Raw genomic sequence first — 23,327 nt, 5'->3', positions numbered from 1 at the left:
CAGAAGAATGGTAGTATGGCCGGTTCATGCATCGCGTGGGGGTACAATATTCGAAGATGGTTAGCGGAGTGAATGCTAGCATATAATTCAGGAATAAAGGTAGAATAATGCCATCATTCAAAACCAAATCAAGTAACCATATCCAATCACAAATATACATATATATCATGTCGGGATAGGGAACAAGGTTTAGCATGCATTTAAAATCTTAACCTAGGTTGTGTAGCTCTGTCGTCCTAAATATCTACCCATGGGCTATATAGGTTCAACTCCCCTACTGAAAGGGCCTCGGTACGTGTTAGCTGTATGAACCAGAGAAAAGAACCTTAGATGATGTGTACATCCCAAAATATAAAGTGTGACATCATGCACAACCGTACAAACTAAAGAAAATAACCTGAGTTGACTAGTACATCCCAAAATATAAAGTGTGATATCATGCACACAGTCAACAAAACCACCCTCACATCGACAAACATTAGTTTTCGGTGGTGGTCCCCCCAGGACTCCCACCCTCAACAGCATTGCTACTCAACCTTCTTTAAGCCCATATTAAATTATTTACACATTTCTAACCATTTAACAAAGAGTCTTTTAATTAGGCATTAATCATTGGTATCATCATACCAATATTAGAGCTTGCAAGTCCATTACCTTATGCCATATAAACCATTAAACCAAATTATACTCCATCATATAAACCATTTATAATCAAACCATGGCCACCAAGGCCTTTTCAAAATCATATGAAACTAACCAAAATCAATTCATGTTCCTGATGAGTCATCAATTTGACGACTTGCTAGCACTTTTTAAGCCTAAATTATCATGCTTTTCCATTAATTTGATGGTACTTTCTTACGTAATACCCATTTATATAGGTAAAAGTAAAAAGAGAAGATTGGGCAAGTCATTCAAGTCATCAAGAGGCCAAATGTGAAGGAAATGAGTCATTCACTTTGTATTCATTTTGCATCCGCTTCATATCTGCTTTTGAGCTGCTAGCTATTTGCTCTCTATCTGCTCCCAATCTGCTTTAGATCCGCTCAAGCAGATCAAGAATAAGGTGTCTGTTTTATAATTTCCATCAAATGTAGAGTGGAGTTTAAAAGGAGGGTTTTAGCTCATTTTTTAAGACCTAGTTTTCATCTTTTGAAGATAGCCTCTTTTTTAGATTTTTAGCTTCTTTCTTCTCTTTTAGCATCTACCTTCTCATCTTTTGTGAATTTTGTACTAAGCTTGAATGAAAAATATATGTTAGTGATTTTCCATTGAAGAATTATTAAAACTCCAAGTGTGGAACTACATTGCATCTATTTCTCATGGATGAAGTTAATGATAACTTTGGTATATTCTCATCCATTTTATCTATTAGTAGCTAATTTCCAATCTTGGGGTTATGCTTGCTTAGGTAGTGGTAGTGCATGGGTTTTAGCTAATTTTTTTCTTATTAGTTAGTTATGATGGGTGTTGTATTTATTTCATAAATTAATTGAGAGTTGAGGGTTGCAAACTCTAACTACCCTAGAACTCATGTCATTCTTGAAAAAGAGGGCATACGTAAGGAATAAATACAACCAATAACTTGATTTATTTTATTTAATGATATCTCTTAGACATAAGGATGTCAATTAAGGCAATAGTTATGGGAAATTATCATACTTGTGAGGTGTTCGAAAGAAACCATTTGTGAAATTTTGTGTTGTAATTTAAAGATTAACACCAATATATTGACATCTAGCCTACCCATGACTTTTAGCTAAAAGTTGAATAAATGGCCAAATACCCATGCATGATCCCATACCTATAATTGCATAACCCCAAGGCTTATTCTCAATTGAAATTCACTCTTAACATTCTTCAATGTCAAGGTAGTGCACTAAAATGGAAGTAGTTGTCATTTATAAACACATTCAAACTAAATCTCCTAGTTTACATTTATGCTTGATTTATTCACACTATGGGTCATCTTAGTAGACTATCAATACTCTTAGTTTTGAATTCTATGCTTTCACTTCTTGTGGATTCGACCCCAACCTATGTTGGGTTATTATATTGACAACAATATCTTACACCCATTCAAGAGTTTAATTTTAGCGTTATCAAAAATAGCACCATTGCTGGGGATTGAAACAAAGTTTTCACTCTTGTAGTGTTTTTAGTTACTTTGGGTTAGCTGTAGTATTTTATTTTACATTGTTTGGTGTTTTTGTTCTTTATCAGGTGTGCATAATAGTATACACGATAATATGAGTCAACATGGTAGTCATACCGGGTTGATTGATGGGTATCATGAGGATAAGGATCACCTGGGTGATGCGGGTCAAGCTAGTGCTATTCGTATTCCACCGACGGAAGGAATTGGAGTATTTAATGTTACTAGCATGATGATTCACTTTCTTTAAGTGAAAGGGTTATTTGGAGGCCAAGCACATAAGGATGCTAATCTACACTTGACAAATTTTATTGAGGTGTGTTCTCCATTTGACATGCCCTTCATATCTTAAGAGTCGATCCAATTGTGTCTTTTCCCATTCTCTTTAAAAGAGAGAAGCGGTCTTATGGTTGCGGTCTTTTCCCGTGGGGTCTATCACTTTATGGGTTGGGCTCATGGAGGCATTCTTAGAAAAATACTCTCCCCCTTCTCGGATGTTGCAACTAAGGGATACAATCATTAACTTTTGCCAACTTAATAGTGAACCATTATATGAGGCTTGGAAATAATTAAATAATAAGTTAATACAATGTCCAAATCATGAGGTTTCGGATAAAATGCTCCTTCAAATTTTCTATAGGGCATTGGATCAATTGAACAAGACGGTAGTCGACAATGTGGCTGGGGGTTCCTTTGTTAGATTATCATATAGTATTACATCAACTTTATTAGATCAATTAGCCTAGAAAAGTAGAGGGTGGCACACAAGAGATATCGAGGTGGCCATGGGGGCTCTATCCACATCTTTTATGAGTCAAGAGCAAATGAAAAAAGATGAAGAAAGAGAGGTAAATATGGCTAAAGTGATGACACAACTTGATCTTCTCACCAAGCACGTGATGGGAGCTCCTCCTAAGGCGGTTAATATCGTTGCTTCTAAGAGTGCTAAAGCTTATGATGATGAGGAAATAGAGTTCCTTGATGAAGAAATTCAATTCTTGTAGAACTAATCGGGGGGTTCCTGCCCTACCTATCAAAGGTAAGGTGCGAATCAAGGTTAGAATAAAAGAGATCATCATAGATATTGGCGTGATAGAGATCAGGACTGGAGAGATAAGGAGAGAAATTATGATCGGTGTGTACCTCCGCATAATCGGGCAAAGGGTAAAAAGTCAAGTTCCATTGACCTAGATAAGCTCAAGAATGAAGACACCTTTGCTCAAATTCTAATGAGTGTTGAAGGGACTGATAAGATGGTGAGAGAAATAAAAGGTGACTTCTCACAACTAAGTCAAATGGTGACATATCACTCAGACTCTATCAAGCAACTTAAAACTCAATTGGGCTAAATCTCGGCATAACTTAATGCAAGACAAAAGGGTGGATTACCTAGTGACACATTTGTCAATCCTAAAAATGATGCTCACATCATGGCTATTGTCACTAGGAGTGGTCGGACTCTTGGTAAAAATGTTGTTGATCTTAGTGAAGACACCAAGGAAAAAGCAAATAAAGAACAAGCTAATGCATAGATAAAGCGGCTAGAAGAATCAATTGATAATGATTTAAAGTCTAATGAGACAAGTGTTGAACGACCAATGGTAGTTGAAGAAAATGTTGAAAGTGAGAAAACTCCGAAGGTGATTGATAATGATATTCCAAAAGTGGATGAAACTCCAATTGTTCCATTGCCACAAATCAAATTCCTCTCCTATTCTCACAAAGACTTATGAAGAAGGATTATGATACCAAGTTCAAGAAGTTTCTTACAAAGTTTAGCAATTTATTGGTGAATATACCTTTGCTAGAAGCCTTACAAGAAATGCTCGGTTATGCTAAATTTATGAAGGACTTGGTTAAAAAGAAGTGAGTCATGGATTTTGAAACCATTGAGGTAACCCACAATTGTAGTGGTATAATGTCTAGCACAATGATGGTGAAGGAAGAAGAACCGGGCACATTCACTATTCCTTGCACTATCGGGGTTTATAAATTTTGAAAATGTTGTATGATCTTGGGGAAAGTATTAATTTGATGCCCTATGCCATGTTTTGAAAGTTAGGCTTGGGTGCTCCTAAGCCTACTACTATGAAGTTTCTTATGGCCGATCGTTCAGTTAAAAAACCCGTTGGTATGTTGTATGATCTTTTGGTGAAAGTTGACCGATTTATCTTTCTGGATGACTTCATGATTCTCGATCGTGAGGTTGATCATAAGGTCCCAATCATTCTTGGTAGGCCATTCTTGGCTACCAGAAGGGCCTTAGTCAATGTGGAATGTGGGGAGATGAAATTTTGGGTGAACAATGAGGAAGTATCCTTCAATGTGTGTAATTCCATGAAGCAACCTATGTACTTGCATATTATTTCGGTGATTAATGTGGTTGATGATGAGGTAGCTAACACTGTTGAAATGGATCTTGTGAATGACCCCTTGGTGGGTATATTGTGGAACTTTGGAAGTGAGGTGGTTGAAGAATATGATGAGGTGGTAGCTTTATTAATAGGTCATGGATTTTACACCAAGAACCTATTCAAATTAAATCTTGATTTGAAAAATCACGAGAGTCTACCCGCCAAGCCGTTATTATTGAACCACCTCAAGTCAAACTTAAGCCGTTACCATCCCATCTCTAATATGTTTTCATAGGTAAGGATAAAACATTTCCAATCATTGTAGTGGGTGATCGTGAACCTTATCAAGTGGATGCCTTGAAATCAATTGTGAAAAAGTTCATTCATTCTATTGGATGGACTATCGCCGAAATTATAGGCATTTCTCTCAAAATTTGTTCTAATAAAATAAAGCTAAATGTTGATTATGTTCCAAGTGTGGAATACCAAAGGAATCTAAATCAACCAATGCAAGAGGTAGTCAAGAAGGAAATCAGTAAGTGGCTTGATACGGGAGTTGTCTACCTAATTTTAAATAGCACGTGGGTGAGTTCGATCCAATGTGTTCCTAATAAGGGCGGCATGATGGTGGTCCCAAATGAGAATAATGATTTTGTACCAATGCGCCCAGTCATGGGGTGGAGAGTGTGTATGGATTATCGCAAATTGAACTCGTGGACTGAGAAAGACCACTTTTCCATGCTATTTATGTATCAAATATAGGATAGACTAGCCGGTCGAGGTTGGTATTGCTTCCTTGATGGTTACTCAGGGTACAATAAAATTTGTATCGCCTCGAAAAACCATGAGAAAACCACTTTCACTTGTCCCTATGGTACATTTGCTTTCAAGCGCATGCCTTTTGGGTTATGCAATGTGTCAGCCATGTTCAAACGATGCATGTTGTCCATTTTGCCGATGTGGTAGAGGATACAATGGAGGTTTTCATGGATGACTTCTCCGTGGTTGGGGATTCATTTAAATCTTTCCTTGCTCACTTAAGTAAAGTCCTTGAACGATGTGTGGAGACTAATCTTATTTGAGTTTGAAAAAATGTCACTTCATGGTCAAGGAAGGCATTGTTCTAGGCCACAGAATTTTGGCAAAGGGCATCTAAGTGGACCAAGCAAAAATTTAGGTGATTACTAAGTTACCTCCATCGATCTCCGTGAAGGGTGTTGAAGTTTTCTTTTTCATTCTGGGTTCTATCGGCGCTTCATTAAAGATTTTTCAAAGATTGCTCACCCTTTGTGCAAACTCCTTGATGTAGAGTCAAAATTTAAGTTTGATGGTGATTGTGTAAAAGCTTTCAATTGTCTTAGGGAAATCCTTGTGTCGGCTCCTATTATAGTAGCCCCGGATTAATCATCGCCCTTTGAATTAATATGTGATGCAAATGGTGTTTCTCTAGTGCGGTTTTGATTTAACGAAAAGAGAAGTTGTTTCACCCAATTTTCTATGCAAGCAAGACGTTGAATGACAGTCAACGTAACTATATGGTTACGGAACAAGAGTTGTTAGCGGTGGTGTATGCTTTCTAAAAGTTTTGGGACTATTTTTTGGGCATGAAAGTAGTTGCGCACATGGACCACGCTGCTCTTCGATATCTCATTACAAAGAAAGAGGCAAAACCTCGATTGATTAGGTGGATATTTCTCTTGCAAGAGTTTGATTTTAAAGTGAAAGATCAAAAGGGGTGTGAGAATCAAGTATCCAACCACCTTTTATACCTTTAATCCAATCATGAGAAGTTGGGTGAGATTGATATTAATGAAACCTTCCCCGATGAGCTAGTCATGTAACTTTCAGGGAGCATTACACCTTGGTATGCAGATTAGGCTAACTATATTGTGAGTAGTATGCTTCCCGATGAGTTAAATCATTATCAAAAGAAGCGGTTCCTATTTGATGTGAAAAAGTATTTTTGGGATGAACCATCTTATTTAGGGTGTGTGTGGATAGTGTGATCCGTAGGTTTGTCATAGAGGTGGAAATAATAGATATTCTTGAGGCGTGTCACTCCTTCCGTTTGGTGGTCATCATGGTGGGATCCAAATGGCCGCTAAGTTTTTTCAAAGTGGATACTATTGGCATACCCTCTATAGAGATGCTTATGAGTTAGTGAAAACATGTACTCAATGTCAAATGTAAGGTGGTGCTTTGAGAAAGAATGGGATGCCTCTTAAGCCCAATCTCGAGGTTGAACTATTTGATGTGTGGGGGATCGACTTCATGGGTACCTTTGTGATCTCATTTGGTAATAAATATATCTTAGTAGCCATCGATTAAGTCTCAAAGTGGGTGGAATCCATTGCTTTACCAAACAACAAAGGCAAAAGTGTCACTTTTTTCTTAAAGAAGTACATCTTTACAAGGTTCAGGACTCCAAGGGCAATTATTAGTGATGACGGCTCTCATTTTTATAATCGGATCTTCGGTGCTTTACTTGATAAGTATAGAGTGAAGCATAAGGTTGCTACTCCTTATCAACCCCAAACTAGTGGCTAAGTTGAAGTTTTGAATTGTGAAATCAAGTCCATCCTTGAGAAAACTATGAATGTTGGCCGTATGAATTGGGAGAGATAACTCGATGATGCTTTTTGGGAATATAAAACGACCTATAAAACTCCTATCGGTATGTACCCCCTACCAATTGGTGTTTGGGAAGGCTTGTAACTTACCCATTAAGTTAAAACATAAGGCTTTATGGGCTTTGAAGAAGTTGAATATGGATTGGGAGGGCGCTTAAAATTGAGGGAGAATCAACTTCATGAGTTGGATGAGTTTCGACTTAAAGCATATGAAAGTTACCTGTTGTACAAAGTGAAGATGAAGAGGTGGCATGATGCCAAAATCCTAAAGAGAGAGTTTCATGTGCGTGATGATGTCTTCTTCTTAAATTCAAGATTGAAACTTTTCGTGGGAAAGCTTAGATAGAAGTGGTCGGGCTAGTTCGTAATCTCAAATGTTTACCCAATTAAGGATATTGAGTTAGAAGATCACGAGAAGAAGAAATTTGTGGTGAATGGCCAACAATTGAAGCACTATTATGTGGGTGGAATCGAAGGGACTAAGGTTGAGTCATTTCACTTCAAAGATCCAAAATGATGAGTAAATGATGTCTTGCCGCGACTATAACTATGGTGCTTTTTGGGAGGCAACCCAAGTTTTTTTTTGATGTTTTTAATATTAATTTTATCTTAGTTTTGATTGATGCAGGTAATATCATGGAATTGGGGTACGAGAAGGTAGATTTAGAGGCTCGAAAGTGAGAATCAACTTCATGAGTTGGATGAGTTTCGACTCAAAGCATATGAAAGTTACATGTTGTACAAAGTGAAGATGAAGAGGTGGCATGATGCCAAAATCCTAAAGCAAGAGTTTCATATGCGTGATGATGTCTTCTTCTTCAATTCAAGATTGAAACTTTTCATGGGAAAGCTTAGATAGAAGTGGTCGGGCCAGTTCGTAATCTCGAATGTTTACCCAATTAGAGATATTGAGTTGGAAGATCACGAGAAGAAGAAATTTGTGGTGAATGGCCAACAATTGAAGCACTATTATGTGGGTGGAATCGAAGCGACTAAGGTTGAGTCATTTCACTTCAAATATCCAAAATGATAAGTAAATGATGTCTTGCCGCGACTATAACTATGGTGCTTCTTGGGAGGCAACCTAAGTTTTTTTTGATGTTTTGAATATTAATTTTATCTTAGTTTCGATTGATGTAGGTAATATCATGGAATTGGGGTACGAGAAGGTAGATTTAGTGGCTCGAAAGTGAGCTCTGAACCAAGAATGTTATTCAAAAATTTGTGGGCTAAGATGGAACAACCTGTGCTGCACCTGCTTGAGTAGGTCAGCCACAGGTTAATGGCATGTTGGTCATAGATGGGGCTAAGTTTTAGGCCAACGAGAAGCAGCTACACTACCATGACTATCGCTAGACTTGCTCAAGTAGTCCTGGCGCAAGTTAGCCGCCAATGGGATTCAACAACAACATTTCTTAAGCATGGAATCTATTTCGACCTATGCTGGAACTGCTTAAGCAGTATAGCCGTAGGTCCATCGTATCTTGGATGTACTTAAACGCAAGCACAACTGAAGGTTACTGCCTGGTCCTGCGCTATACCTGCTACAACAGTTTAGTCGTAGGCCAGGTGCATATTGGTCACAAGTGAGCTGGTACATACTGTCCAAGTATGTGATGGAATTGATTAGCATGTGATGGAACTGCTTAGCAGTCCAATCGTAGATTCACAACAGTTGGGACACAGGTCTTTTAAATATTCATTGATGTTTCAAAACAAGTCAGATTTTGTTGGGCTGACCCAACTCGGTCATTTAAAAATCACTTTAAACGCTAAACAAGCGCTAAAACAGTCCACACTTCAGCTTTTTTTACATTGCAACTCTATTCTAACATTTTTTTTCTCTCACACTCAACATACTCTCCTTCTTTACCAATAATTGAATTAACAAGAATCAAGATAATTCTTTTGAACTAGTGGTTCATTTTTCTCTCTTAAAGCAAGTTAAAGGTATGCTCCCTCATAGTTTCACTTTTCAAATCTTTTGAAAATGGACATAGTGCTTCATAGTTTATGATGATTTATCACTTTAATTAAGTTTTTGTGAGCTTATTAGGGTGATTAAAACTTGTTGGAATAATTATGTTGGCATGGGTGCCTTGTTTCACTTGCTTAATTAATGGTGCACTTTTAAATGAAGTTAGTGCACCATGTGTTTGACAAAACTTTCATTAAGCCTTTCTTGCTTATTTTGTTTGGTGGGTGGCTCAAGTACGATAGTATGAATACCTTGAATATGTTTGGAGATGATTTGGTGAGATGAGCTTGCTCTCTTGTGCTCTTATTATCTTTCTCCAAGTTCTTGGTTGGCATGCTCACTATGTGTTTGTTGGAATGACAATAAGAGAGGAATGTGTTGTATGCTTGTAATGGCCAATGTGAATTTCCTTAGGGCATGGTGTGGTTATTTTTTTGATGCATCATTTTGAGTCCAATTGAACCTAATAATGAAATAGTTGGTAGTCATTGGTTGAGGGAGTTTTCTGAGAAATATCACATCCATGGTTCTTGTTGGTCACTTTGCCTAATCGGGAAACATGAACTCTTACCTTGCCCTATGATAGATTGGATGACATCATTCTTAAGGGTATTGGTCATTCTTGTTTCCGTTAGAGGTTATGGATGTCTTATGAGCTAGTTTTGAGAAATGTGAAGAATGTGAGATAATGTAGGGCCTAAATGATGAAGTGTTGTAATAAATGAAACCCATTGAATCTAGTGATGGAGTTACCTTGCATCTTTCAACAATTTTCTTTTCTTATCTTTATTTTCTTTCTTAACATACAAACTTTCAAAAATATGTTTTACCTTTTGTCTTTTGTTTCAATTTTGTTTTGTTTCTTTCTCATAGGTATGTCTCCAAGGAAAAACTTACCACGAGAAGCTAGAAAGCGTAATACCCCGGAGAAAGGCAAGGCAAAACCTACATTCAGAAGGGGTAAAACACCGGTCTCCAAAGATATTCTGAAAGTCCCGAATATCAAAACTATGATTGATCGTACACGGGAGGTAGTAAAGGAAGCGAGTAAAATTCAGTTTGGTGTAGAAGGTATGAAGGATTTATATGATGAGTGGGTTACTGCTCGGGGGTTCAATCCTAAGAAGATCTTTAGCATGAAGGGAGTTGACACCCATTTCCCCAAAATTATTGTCAAAATTAAAGAATGGGTTTGGGAACCCTTCACAGATATGACACCCTCTTATCACCCATTATGCTATTTCCTGGTGATAGTTCGGGAGTTCTATACTTCCCATGTTGTTAGGCACAATAAACAAACTACAAAATGCCAATTACCGTACAACCTTGCCTCAATAGTGTATTGGTTCGAGGAGTGGAAGTCCCTTGCATGGCCTTGGAGATCAATAAAATCTATTTTACTTATGACTTAGACTCCGTAGTGCAGTGCAAGAGGTTGATATTTGGTGGACGTCAGAGTTATCCATGGATTTATAGGGTGATTTCTAAGGGTCTTCCTCCATGGGCTAATGGTGTAGGTCAAATTAAGAGGAGAGATCTTTCAGTTCAAGCCAAACATTAGCTTGGATTTATGGGTAACCGACTACTTCCCTCAAGAAATGACCAAGATATTGTGGTTGATAAGGCCATTATTGTCGGATGCATCTTGGATAAAATTGCTATCAATCTGGGAGAGTTGATAACGGAGATGATTAAGTTGAGGTCAAAGCAACCAGGTACTTTATTGCCCTTTTCGGCACTCATATCCATGCTTTACCTTAAGTTCAAAGTCCCTCTACTCTCTAAGATTGATCATCGGGTTATATACACCGGCGTCATTAACATCACACAGTGTAAGGATGAGGATAACCCTACGGGCTTAAAAAGAAAAGCTTTGGTTTTGGTAGACTCGGGTGCAGAAGGATTGCCTAGCTCAGAGGGGGTGAAGATTCCTCCGGTTTCTACACTTGATGATGAGACCCATCAGGATTCTGTTAATACTCCTGTATCATCTATCACTGCACCACCACCTCGGTCAACACAATTGGCATGGTCTTCTACGGTGACATTTTCCAAGGTTGCTTCCATGACTTTGGCAAACAATGCTACTCTTATCGAATTGGTGGCGGACATTCCCTAGTTTATTTAGGCTGCTATAACACCTCTTCATGCCCGTGTATAAAAGTTAGAGAAGAGGGTTACCACGCTTGAGGCAAGGAGAGATTGTAACGGGGTGGATCTGTGAGGGTAGACCTTGATAGTTTACGAGCAGAGATTCACTCCGGACAACCTTTCTTTGATCTTGATGAGGCAGAGATTGCTTTTTCATCGGAGACTTCAGGCCTAGTGCTTTCATTTGATGATTTGTTCAGAGAGGGTCATGAGGACATTGATGATAAGTCCAAGGTTGATCTTATAGAGGGGCTACCTAAGGCTTGATAGGTTGAGCCCCTATGCAGTTATCAAGGTATGAAGAGTATACACGAATGGTTGGGGCTAGTTCTAGCACTCGACATAATGATGAGTCACCCTTTATAGAAGTCTTGATGAGAGGATCCCAGTCTGACGAGGCTCCTATTGAGATAGTGGGATCATTCACTGATAGGGATCCGAGCGCCTAGTGTACCACAGGGAGTCTCTACCCTCCTCTACTTTTTTTTTTTTAATTTTGCATTGTGGACAATGCAATATCTTTAGTGGGGGGTGGGACAGTTTTATGATTTGTTTGATGATTGGTACCCACTGTTTTCACTTTATAGCATTTTGTGGAAAAATTGTAGTGACATACTCTGTGTTATTACTTTAACATTTATCGCATTTTTTTATGTTATTACGTTCATGATTGACATTGCTTTGGATGAGTCCTTGTCGAGCATTTTGATAATGATGTCAAATATTGTCATTTGATTTTTGAATTTATGTCATCCGTTTAATTTAAATGTGGTATCCGATTGTGCGCATTACTCTTGTCACCTTCTGTATATACGTGTCTAATAAACTCCAAGAGTTTTCTTTTAAACTCAATTCTTTCCTAAGGATCAAATTGTTATTTTTTCTCTCTTTTGATCTTTATTTTTATTTTAGTTTAGTTTCTTTGTCGAACTGAGTGATAATTCACCCATGAGGGATGATGAGGCGACATCCTTAGGTGAAGTATCTAGTTATTTTGGTTAAACTAGGAATAAACAAAAATTCAAAAATACTTCCAAAATGTCATTGGCAAAGAATAAAATGTTTTTGAGAAAAAACCAAAAATATAGTTGTAAGATCAAAGATGTCTTGAGTTTTGTTTTGAGTGAGACCATTAAACTCAAATTTTGGCTCTCTATTTACAAGGATAAGTCGTTGACTCGGAGTAACTTATGAAGCTCAAAGTGCTCAAATTGGTTGGGAGACTAACTTTTTTCTCTATGAGTACAATGACATGAGTGGTGAGATTTTTCAAAAATTCTTGTGCATTTGTGTAGTCTAGAACTTTCCCCGAGTGTATTCAAAGCAAAATTCTAGACAATCTTGGTTTGGAGGAAGACCCGAGGCCCTTTTTGACCCATCACATAGCCAAATTCTCACCTTAACATTGTTCCCTAGTTAACCCATTTAAACCTTTTTGCCCTTCGTTCTTTCTTATTGTAATGATAACCATGCTAAAATACCTAAACCCTTTTGAAAACCTCTCTTTTGGCACTTAACCTCTTTTGATGCGTTGCATGATTCTAGATAATGGATTATAGGCAAAAGCCTAAGTTTGGGGGCTTGTGTATTTTGGAGAAGATGATCAAAGAAAAGATAAGAAAGGTGTATGTAAGGTTGTAAATACATGTGCTTAAAAGAAAATAGATGTGCTTGATGATAAAATTGAATAGCCTAGCCCATAAAACTTAAAAAAAATTGAATGAGTGAGGGGCTAAGAAAGGCTTATCGGTAGAAAATCTCTTGAAAAAGTCAAAGGAGTGAAATAAAGAAAATGGTGGTTTGAATGGTTTGGTAAATGCTAAACAAATAGTTAGGAAAATATGGGAAATAATTTGAAAAAGAATAAGGTGGGTGGTTTAAAAATTTTGGGGGTAGAAAGGATTGAGCGATTGCATTGAGGGAGGTCCTTTAGTCACTTGACCCATATGTATTCCTTCCCGCACCTTAAACCTTTATCTTAATCTGCAAGACCTTGGTGATTCCAAACTAAGTAAGTCTACATTAGTGGCTAAAAACACAAAGGGCAAGCCTATGGTTCTATTCAATGTACTTGAATTTCTTTGTTAGAGTGAGTGTGGATTTTTTATTTATTTGAGCTCCCTTAAGAATTGGAATATCTTTGGTGTGTGGAGCTAACTCTTGCATGTGAGCGGTATCGGTACTTTTGGGTAGAGGGTGATATTTTACTATCGGTTTGGGTAAATAAGTGAAGTAAGTTACCTTGTGATGATTGAGACAATCTTTGATGATTTTGCGTCTTATCTTAAGATGTTTAGTGATTTGGAAAATTCATTTGATACAAACTTGCATCCTTGCTTCATAAATATATGCTTATTGAAAAGTTTTGGTTTACTTAATGCTATGACATGTGTGGAAAGTGTTTGTAGAGTTTTATTAGCCTATTCCTTTAGTATAGCTTTATCTAGGTGGATTTGATTTAAATACACTATCTCATTGAATTATTCTTGGTTGCTTGAGGACAAGCAATAGTTTAAGTTTGGGGGGTTGATAAGTCGTCAATTTGACGACTTGCTAGCACCTTTTAAGCCTAAATTATCATGCTTTTCCATTGATTTGATGGTACTCTCTTACGTAATGCCCATTTATGTAGGGAAAAGTAAAAAAGAGAAGATTGGGAAAGTCATTCAAGTCATCAAGAGTCCAAATGTGAAGGAAATGAGTCATCCGCTTTGCATCCGCTTCACATCTGCTTTGGAGCTGCTAGACATATTCTCTCTGTGTGCTCTTCATCCTCTTTGAATCCGCTCAAGAAGATCAAGAATAAGGTGGTAGTTTTGTAATTTCTATCAAATGTAGAGTGGAGTTTAAAAGGAGGGTTTTAGCTCCTTTTTCAAAACCTAGTTTTCATCTTTTGAAGATAGCCTCGTTTTTAGCTTCTTAGCTTCTATCTTCTCTTTTGGCATCTATATTCTCATCTTTTGAGAATTTTGTACTAAGTTTGAATGGAAAATATATGTTAGTGATTTTCCATTAAAGAATTATTGAAACTCCGAGTGTGGAACTACATTGTCTCTATTTCTCATGGATGAAGTTAATGATAACTTTGGTATATTCTCATCCTTTTTATCTATGAGTAGCTAATTTTCAATCTTGGGGTTATGCTTGCTTAGGTAGTGGTAGTGCATGGGTTTTAGCTAATTATTTTTCTTATTAGTTAGTTGTGATGGGTGTTGCATTTATTTCAAAAATTAATTGAGAGTTGGGGGTTGCAAACTCCAACCACCCTAGAACCCATGTCATTATTTATAGAGAAGACATGGGTGAGGAATAAATGCAACCAATAACTTGATTCATTTCATTTATTGATATCTCTTAGCCTACCCATGACTTTTAGCTAAAAGGTTAATAAATGGCCAAATACTGATGCATGATCCCCCACCTATAATTGCATAACCCCAAGTCTTATTCTCAATTGAATTCATTCTTAGCATTCCTTAACGTCAAACTAGTGTACTAAAGTTGAAGTAGTTGTCATTTATAAACACATTCAAACTAAATCCCCCATTTTACATTTATGCTTGCTTTATTCACACTATGGGTCATCTTTTAGTACACCATCAATACTCTTGAGTTTTGAATTCCATGCTTTCACTCCTTGTGGATTTGACCCCAACCTAAGTTGGGTTATTATATGGACAACGATCGCTTACACCCATTCAAGAGTGTAATTTGAGTGTTATCAGTTCCATTTACCATTTATGCAATGCAAGATCCCAAGAATAATCAAACTATGTGACAAAAATTATTCTTATTGACAATTTGGCAAACATGTTGAGCACATGCCATTATTAAAGCCAAAATCACCAAAATTGGGGCTTAACCATGACACCTCAATTAAGTCACCATTCCCAAGCACCCACATGTACAAAACCATAATTAAAACACGCATAGTTACAATTTAAAACATAGGAAACAATATTCAATGATATATATTCAAAACCCCCAATCTTTATTTCAAAACCATAACAATACCATGAAAACCATACATTAAAAAACATGTTTTTTGTAAAATAACAATGATGGAAGAGTCACATGCCTTAATTACAAAGATTCATGGAGAGAAATTAGTCCTTAAGCCCTTAGATAACCACTTTGGAGAAAACCTAGCCAATTTTTCTTGAGATGACTTTGAGAGAGTAAAGAGGATGTTTAATCTTTTAAAGTATGGAATGAATGACCAAAAAGTGTTTTAGGGATCCGGTGTCTTAGGGGTTTTGAGTGAGAAAAGTCTAAAGTACCCCCAGCTAAAAACTGTAAAAAGGACCGCATGTGGTTACGAATTGAACCCTTAACTTGACCAAAACATTAGACTCATACCATTGATTCATCACCAAGACAATGAGTTGGACATCCCTACACTGTCCACCATACGACTCCCTGACTCTACTCGAACCTGACCATACAACTCGTATGGTCTAGTCGTATCCATGACAGAACCGAAGGGATTAGATACTAGACAATATACGACTCAACCCTACCACTCGTAACCTATCCTCACGGTTCTTAGTGAGACACTCGTACTCAGAGCCAAGTCAAGTCACTAAGTTTCTGATTTGATTAAGGATCGACCAAATGACCCATCATCGCCCCTAATGAATCATACCACTAAGTCGTTACCAAGACTATAAACCCAACCACCATCCACTGGTCACCCAACAACTAGGGTCACCTAAACCGTACCTATACCATACGACTCATTTGATGAGTTATTACTAGGACAGTGAGCTCAAAGCTCTAGAATTTTCCAAGGGCCAAAATGTCGGGTGTTTTAATTCTCCCCCACTTGGATCATTCATCCTCGAATGATGGGACAAGGCATGACTAGCACGATTAAACCCCCAAACATCTCCACTCTTACCTTTAAGACAGAAAACAGATTACCAAGGAATTCATAGTCTATCTTTAACAAAGATAGAAAACAAAGATGTTAAGAACATCACATACCTCCATCACGATTTTTCGAAATGGGATATAGGAATGGATACTTGGACTTCATGTCCTCTTCTGCTTCCCACGTAGCCTTTTCCACCTTGTGATTCCTCCATAGAACCTTTACCAAAGCTACTTCCTTGGTCCACAATCGATGAAACTACCGATCCAAGATTTCAATGGGGACCTCCTCATAAGATAGGTAATCTGAAATACCAATATCCTTGATAGGCATAATTTGCGATGGATCACCCTCTCACTTTCTCAACATAGAAACATATAACACTGGGTCAGTGAAGCTCAAACTAAAAGGCAACTCCAACTAATACACAACATTGCCAACCCTTTTTAAAACCAAATCGAACCAACATACCAGGGACTAAGCTTTCCCTTTCTCCCAAACCAGATCACTCTCTTCATAGAAGACACCTTCAAGAAGAGCCTATCCCCTATCTCAAACTCTAACTTCCTACGCTTTACATCTGTGTAGGACTTCTGTGACTTTGGGCAACTTTAAGCCTATCCCGAATTACCTTCACCTTTTCCATGGCTTGGTGAACTAAAAATGGACCAAACATCTCTTCCTCACCAACTCAAACCACCCAATAAGAGACCTACACCTTTTACCATACAAGCCTCAAATGGATCCATCCTAATGCTAAAATGGTAGCTATTATTATATGCAAATTCTATAAGAGGCAAATGCTTAATCCAACTACCACCATAGTCAATCACACAAGCACAAAACATATCTTCTAATTTTTGAATTGTCCTTTATGCTTTTCCATCCGACTGCGGGTGGAAAGCAGTACTAAGACTCACCTTATTCCCCAAACATTTCTGAAGCAACAGCCAAAAGTGCAATGAAAACTATGTACCATGATTTGAGATGATAAAAATAGGTAACCCATGCAACTTCACAATCTCTTGGAGATACAACCTTGTATAATCCTCATCCAAAAAATTAGTCCTCACTGGCAAAAAGTGAGAAGGTTTTGTCATCCTATCCACGATGACTCCAATTGAATGGAACTGATTCCAATACCTAGGAAGACCGATAATGAAATCCATATTGATCACTTCCCACTTCCACATAGGAAACTTTATTTCTTGATACAAGCCTCTAGGCTTCATGCGCTTTACTTTTACATGTTGGCACACCATGCACTCAGCCACAAAACTAGCTATATCTTGGTTCATATTGTTCCACCAATATATTTCCTTATGGTCATAATATTTTTGATAAGCCTGGAATAGCATAGCGCGACTCGTGAGCCTCAACCAAAATCCTCTCTCGTAATTCATCCAAATCTGGAATGCAAAATCTTCCTTGGCACCACAAGGTACCATTACTATTGACCGCAAAAGCCATTACTTTCTGCCCACCTGCAAAAACCTTAATCCTAATCAAGATAGGATCCAACACTTGCTTCTCCTTTACCTCAGCATCCAGGAATGACTTCGTTACCTCCTGAATAAACACATCACTATCCTGAAAGTACAAGAGGCAAAATCCAAGGTTAGCCAAACGGTGAACATCTTTCACCAATTCTCATCTCCCCTAATTCACATAAGCTAGACTCCCCTTTGATAACCTACTAAGAGCATCAGAAACCACGTTAGATTTACTTGGATGGTAGTGAAGACTCATGCCATAATCCTGGAGTAGCACAAGCCATCTCCTTTTCCTGAGTTTCAACTCTTTCTAAGTAAACACATATTGCAGACTCTTATAATCTAAAAAGCTATCCATATGCACTCCATATAGATAGTGAAGCTAGATTTTCTATGCGAATACCATTACCAGTAACTCCAAGTCATGCGTCAGATAAACCTTCTCATGCACCTTCAACTGTCTAGAGGCATAAGCTATCCATTTGCCATGCTGTATCAAGACGCAACCAATCCCCACACGGGATGTATCATAATAGTGCACAAACCCATCCATTCCTTCAGGCAAAGTTAAGACCAGTGTCGAAGTCAAATTATCCTACAGCTTCTTAAAACTACCCTCACAAGCATCAAACTACAAGAACTTTACTTTCTTCAAAGTCAACTTAGTCAACTATGGAAGAGAAAATTTCCAAAAACCTCCTATAATAATCAGCTAAACCTCAGAAACTCTAAATATCGATTAGAGTCATAGGTCTTGGCCACTTCTTAACTACTGCAACTTTTTACGGATCCATCATGTTTCCTTCAATAGAAGTGGCATGGACCAAAAAAGTGACAGCGTTCAACTAGAATTCATATTTCAAAAATTTGGCATACAACTCCTGCTCCTTCAGGGTCGGCAATACAATGCAGAGATGATTGGAACGATCTATGTTGCTCTTAGACCAAAAAAGTGACAGCGTTCAACTAGAATTCATAGTCTATGTTGCTCTTAGACTAGTCACTGAGCAAGTGGAGTGGTAGTATGTCCAGTTTCTGCATCGCATGGGGATACAACATTTGAAGATGGTTAGCGAGTGAATGCTAGCCTAAAACTCAGGGATAAAGGTAGAATAATGCCATTATTCAAAACCAAATCAAATAACCATATGCAATCACTAATATACATATATGTATATCGTGTCAGGATAAGGAATAAGGTTTAGCATGCATTTAAATTCTTAACCTGGGTTATGTAGCTCAGCCGTCCTAAACATCCACCCATGGGCTATATGGGTTTAGCTGCCCCTGCAAAAAGGGCCTCAGTGCGTGTTAGCTGCACAAACCGGAGAAAAGAACATGAGATGACTAGTACATCCAAAAATATAAATTGTCACATCATGCACATAGTCACTAAGACCACCCTCATATCTGTAAATGTGAGTTTCCAGTGTCGGCCCCCCAAGACCCCACCTTTCATGACTTTGCTACTCATCCCCCTTTAAGCACATATTAAATTATTTACACATTCCCAACCATTTACTAAGGAGTCTTTTAATTAGGCATTAACCATTGGTATCGTCATACCAAATTTAGAGCTTGCAAGTCCGTTACCTTATGCCATATAAATGATTAAACCAAATATCATTTCAAATTAACCAAAATTATTTATAATTAAACCCCAGACACCAAGGCCTTTTGAAAATTATATGAAACTAACCAAAACCAATTCATGTTCCAATGACCATTTATGCAATGCAAAATTCCAAGAATAATCAAACTATGTGACAAAAATCATTCTCATTGACAATTTCACAAACAGGTTGAGGACATGCCATTATCAATGTTAAAATAACAAAAATTGGGGTTCAACCATGACCCCTCAATTAAGTCACCATTCCCATGCACCCATATTTGCAAAAGCATAATTAAAATATGCATAGTTACAATTTAAAACATAAGAAATAATATTCAATGATATACATTCAAAACCCCCAACCTTTATTTCAAAACCATAACAATACCATGAAAACCATACATTAAAACACATGAATTTTGTAAAATAACAATGAGGGAAGAGTCACATGCCTAAATTACAAATATTCACAAAGTGAAATTGGTCCTTAAGCCCTTAGATGATCACTTTGGAGAAACCCTAGCCAATTTTGCTTTAGAGGATTTTGAGAGAGTAAAGAGGATGTTTAATCTTGTAAAGTATGGAATGAATGACCACAAAGTGTTATAGGGACGTAGGGTCTTAAGGGTTTTGAGTGAGAAATGTCTCAAGTACCCCAGCTAAAAACTGTAAAAAGGATCGCAGGTGGTTACAAATCTACCTCTTGACTCATACCACAATATATGACTCCTGCCATTGAGTCATCACCAAGACAGTGAGTTGGACACCCCTACAGTGTCCACCATACGACTCTATGACCCCACTCGTGATGTGACTATACAACTCGTATGGTCTAGTCGTATCCAATACAGAACCCAAGGGATTATACACTGGACAATATATGACTCAACCCTACCACTCATAACCAATCCTCATGGCTCTTATTGAGCCACTCATACTTAGAGCCAAGTCAAGTCACTAATTTTCTAATTCGATTAAGGATCGACCAAATGACCCGTCACCACCCCTAATGACTCGTACCACCAAGTCATTACCAAGACCAAAAATCCAATCACCATCCACTAGTCACCCAATGACTAGGGTCACTTGGCCTGTACCCATACCATATGACTCGTATGATGAGTCGCTACTAGGACAGTAAGGACAAATCTTAAGAATTTTCCAAGGGCCAAAATCCAAAATGTTTCATGAACAAACAAATCCCGTAGTTGGATTTATTCTTAGTACTTTTAATTATAAAGATCTTGATTTCATAGTAAATTGATCGAAACATCAAAGCAATCCAGTCAAGATGAAGAAATTAAGGGAAGTTGCTCATATAAGTTCAAAAAATCATGTTTCAAAATCATTAAGTATGAAGAAATAGAAGAATCAGAACAACGCACCTTCTAAAGGTATAGTGATTTACTATTTAATATTTTATTTAAAGCAACATTATACATTGTTATTCATAGCTATGGAATGTATAGGGTTAATAGGGGATATTATTTCATAGTTCTGTTGTTATTTTCAATTATCTATACATAGCTATGAAATGTAAAGGGTTAATGGGGGTTTCTATAGCTATGGAATGTAAAGGGTTAATGGGGGTTTCTATGTCATGTTTTTGTTGTAATTTTGAATTCCTCCATACATAGATATGGACTGTATAGGGTTAATGGTCATTTTTATGTCATAGTTCTACTATTATTTTAATTTCCCATACAATCTATGCAATGTACATAGTTTACATTATTATGTATAAGGATATAATTACCTGCTATTTTTGTTTACCTAATGCATATCATATTATGTATAAGCTTATGGTATACATAGCTATGGAATGTATAGGGTTAATGGTGGTTCTTATGTCATAGTTCGGTTATTATTTCAATTCCCCATAAATTTCTATTCTATATATATGCTTTACATTATTATGTATAAGGATATGGTTACCTGATATTTTTGTTTACGTAATACATATCATATTATGTATAAGGTTATGGTTACCTGCGACTTCTGTTACCATCAACTTATACATAACCATATTAGGTATAAGGCTATGATTACCTGAAGTTATGTTTACCTTATAAATATTCTATTATATCTATTATAATATGATACATGCATAACTATGATAATGTTTAACTTATAAATAACATGGTTATCTTATACAAAAAATAGGTACATTATGAATAAGGTTATTTATTACGACCCAAACTAGGGCCTGTCCGTGACTGGTATTTCAAGTCCCACATGGATCGGAGACCACCCCTGTGCACCTAATCAAATTGCACAATATTTCCAATATCGAATGAATTTCAAATATATAAATAGATAAGTTCAAAGTATGGCTATAACTGATAACCATCGACTTACCAAAGCAATCGACCAACATCACCCAAGTCCATAGTAATCTAATAAAGCCTTCTAACACAAGAACCAAAAACCAATCTTGGTGGTGACATGTCCCCGACTTTGACAGATGACAATGAGAATGAAAATGATAATGAAACTCTCAGTTCTAGTCTATAATAAGAACTGATGAAATATCTAAGTCTTTCAACTATGGAAACTCACCACATTACCAAAACAAATCAAACAACGGAGTTGATCCACCTAACTCTGTGCAGGAAAAGTACACTTGCCTTCAGACCCTACATCACGTGGGGATGCAACATCTGGAGATGGTTAGTGACACGACCCGAACTAGGGCCTAGTTGTGTCGGGTATCTCAAGTATAATCGATATCAGAGACCACCCCCAACACCCCACTATAACCGCATTGTACCCTATGTCGGATGAATTTCAAACATATAACAAGACATAACAAAATTTATCGGAAGACATTTAAAGAAGTTCATAACTATAACTAACCAAATATCTAACCAAACATCCAACCGGTGTCAACCCCAATACCAATACCAATGCGAAGGTTGACAATAATGCCGACACCGCCCATGCCCAAGTAATCACACAAAGCCTCTAACTGAAAGCCAAGAACATCCAATCGGGATATGCCCCCGACCATAGCTAAAACCAAAGTCCAAAAAATAATATAAAGTATAAAAAGAAGTCTATAGCTTGAAAAGGAGTGTTTAGGAGTATGGAAGCTCACCACTTAAGTCTGACACGAATGTTGTCCTCGAATCCAAGTCACTGAGTAGAAGGAGTAGTATGGCTGGTTCCTATATTGTATGGGGCTACAATGTTCAAAGATGGTTAGTGGGTGAACGCGAGCATGTACTTAGGACAAGGATAAAATAATATAATTGCTTAAAACCAAAGCAAATAACCATATATAATCACACACATACATATATATTGTTCTGGGAAAGGGAATGGGGTTTAGTATGCATTTAAAACCTTCACCTGGGTTTGTGTAGCTTTACCATCATAATCCACCCACGGGCTATATGGGTCTTGTGTTACCCTATGAACGGGCCCCAGTGAGTGTAGCCATACGAAAGGATTCTCATGTACCCTTCACCTTTCATGATATATATATATATACAAGTATAAGCTTTGAGGATTCCCGCGAACCCCACAAGCATATGGTCACCAAGAAGAACCCTCATGTCGGCAAACATGAGTTTGCAGTGTTCGTTCGTTGGACTCACACCTTTATGGTTAGATATCACAACCCACCATTATTGTCCAATTAAAACATTTATCACATAACCAAACTGCCAGTTCAAGGAGTCTATTATCAAGGCATCATGAAGTGGTCTCATCATACCGACTATAACTTGTAAGCAATGTCATTAGACAAGTCTTAGGGGATTCCTATTTACCCCACAAGGTTTCCAATTAAACTAAAGCCATGGTCACCAAAGCCTTCCCAATCCATTTAAAACCAACCAAACCAATTTAAGTTCCATTGCCATATTATGCAATGGAAATGTTTCAAGAATAGTCAAACTATGTGACAAAATCATTCTCTTTGGCATTTTAACAAACATGTTGAGGGCATATAGTTTCTAAAACCAAAACCTAGTATCAATTGACCATTTCCATGTTTAAACAATTATTATAAGATGAAAAACCATAAGAAAAACATACATTATCCAACCAAAGCCCCAACATATATTTCAAAACC

The sequence above is a fragment of the Capsicum annuum genome, chromosome 8, assembly GCF_002878395.1.
Source record: "Capsicum annuum cultivar UCD-10X-F1 chromosome 8, UCD10Xv1.1, whole genome shotgun sequence".
Lineage (NCBI taxonomy): Eukaryota > Viridiplantae > Streptophyta > Magnoliopsida > Solanales > Solanaceae > Capsicum > Capsicum annuum.
The sequence above is the reverse complement of the archived record's forward strand: the minus strand, read 5'-3'. Positions refer to the sequence as shown.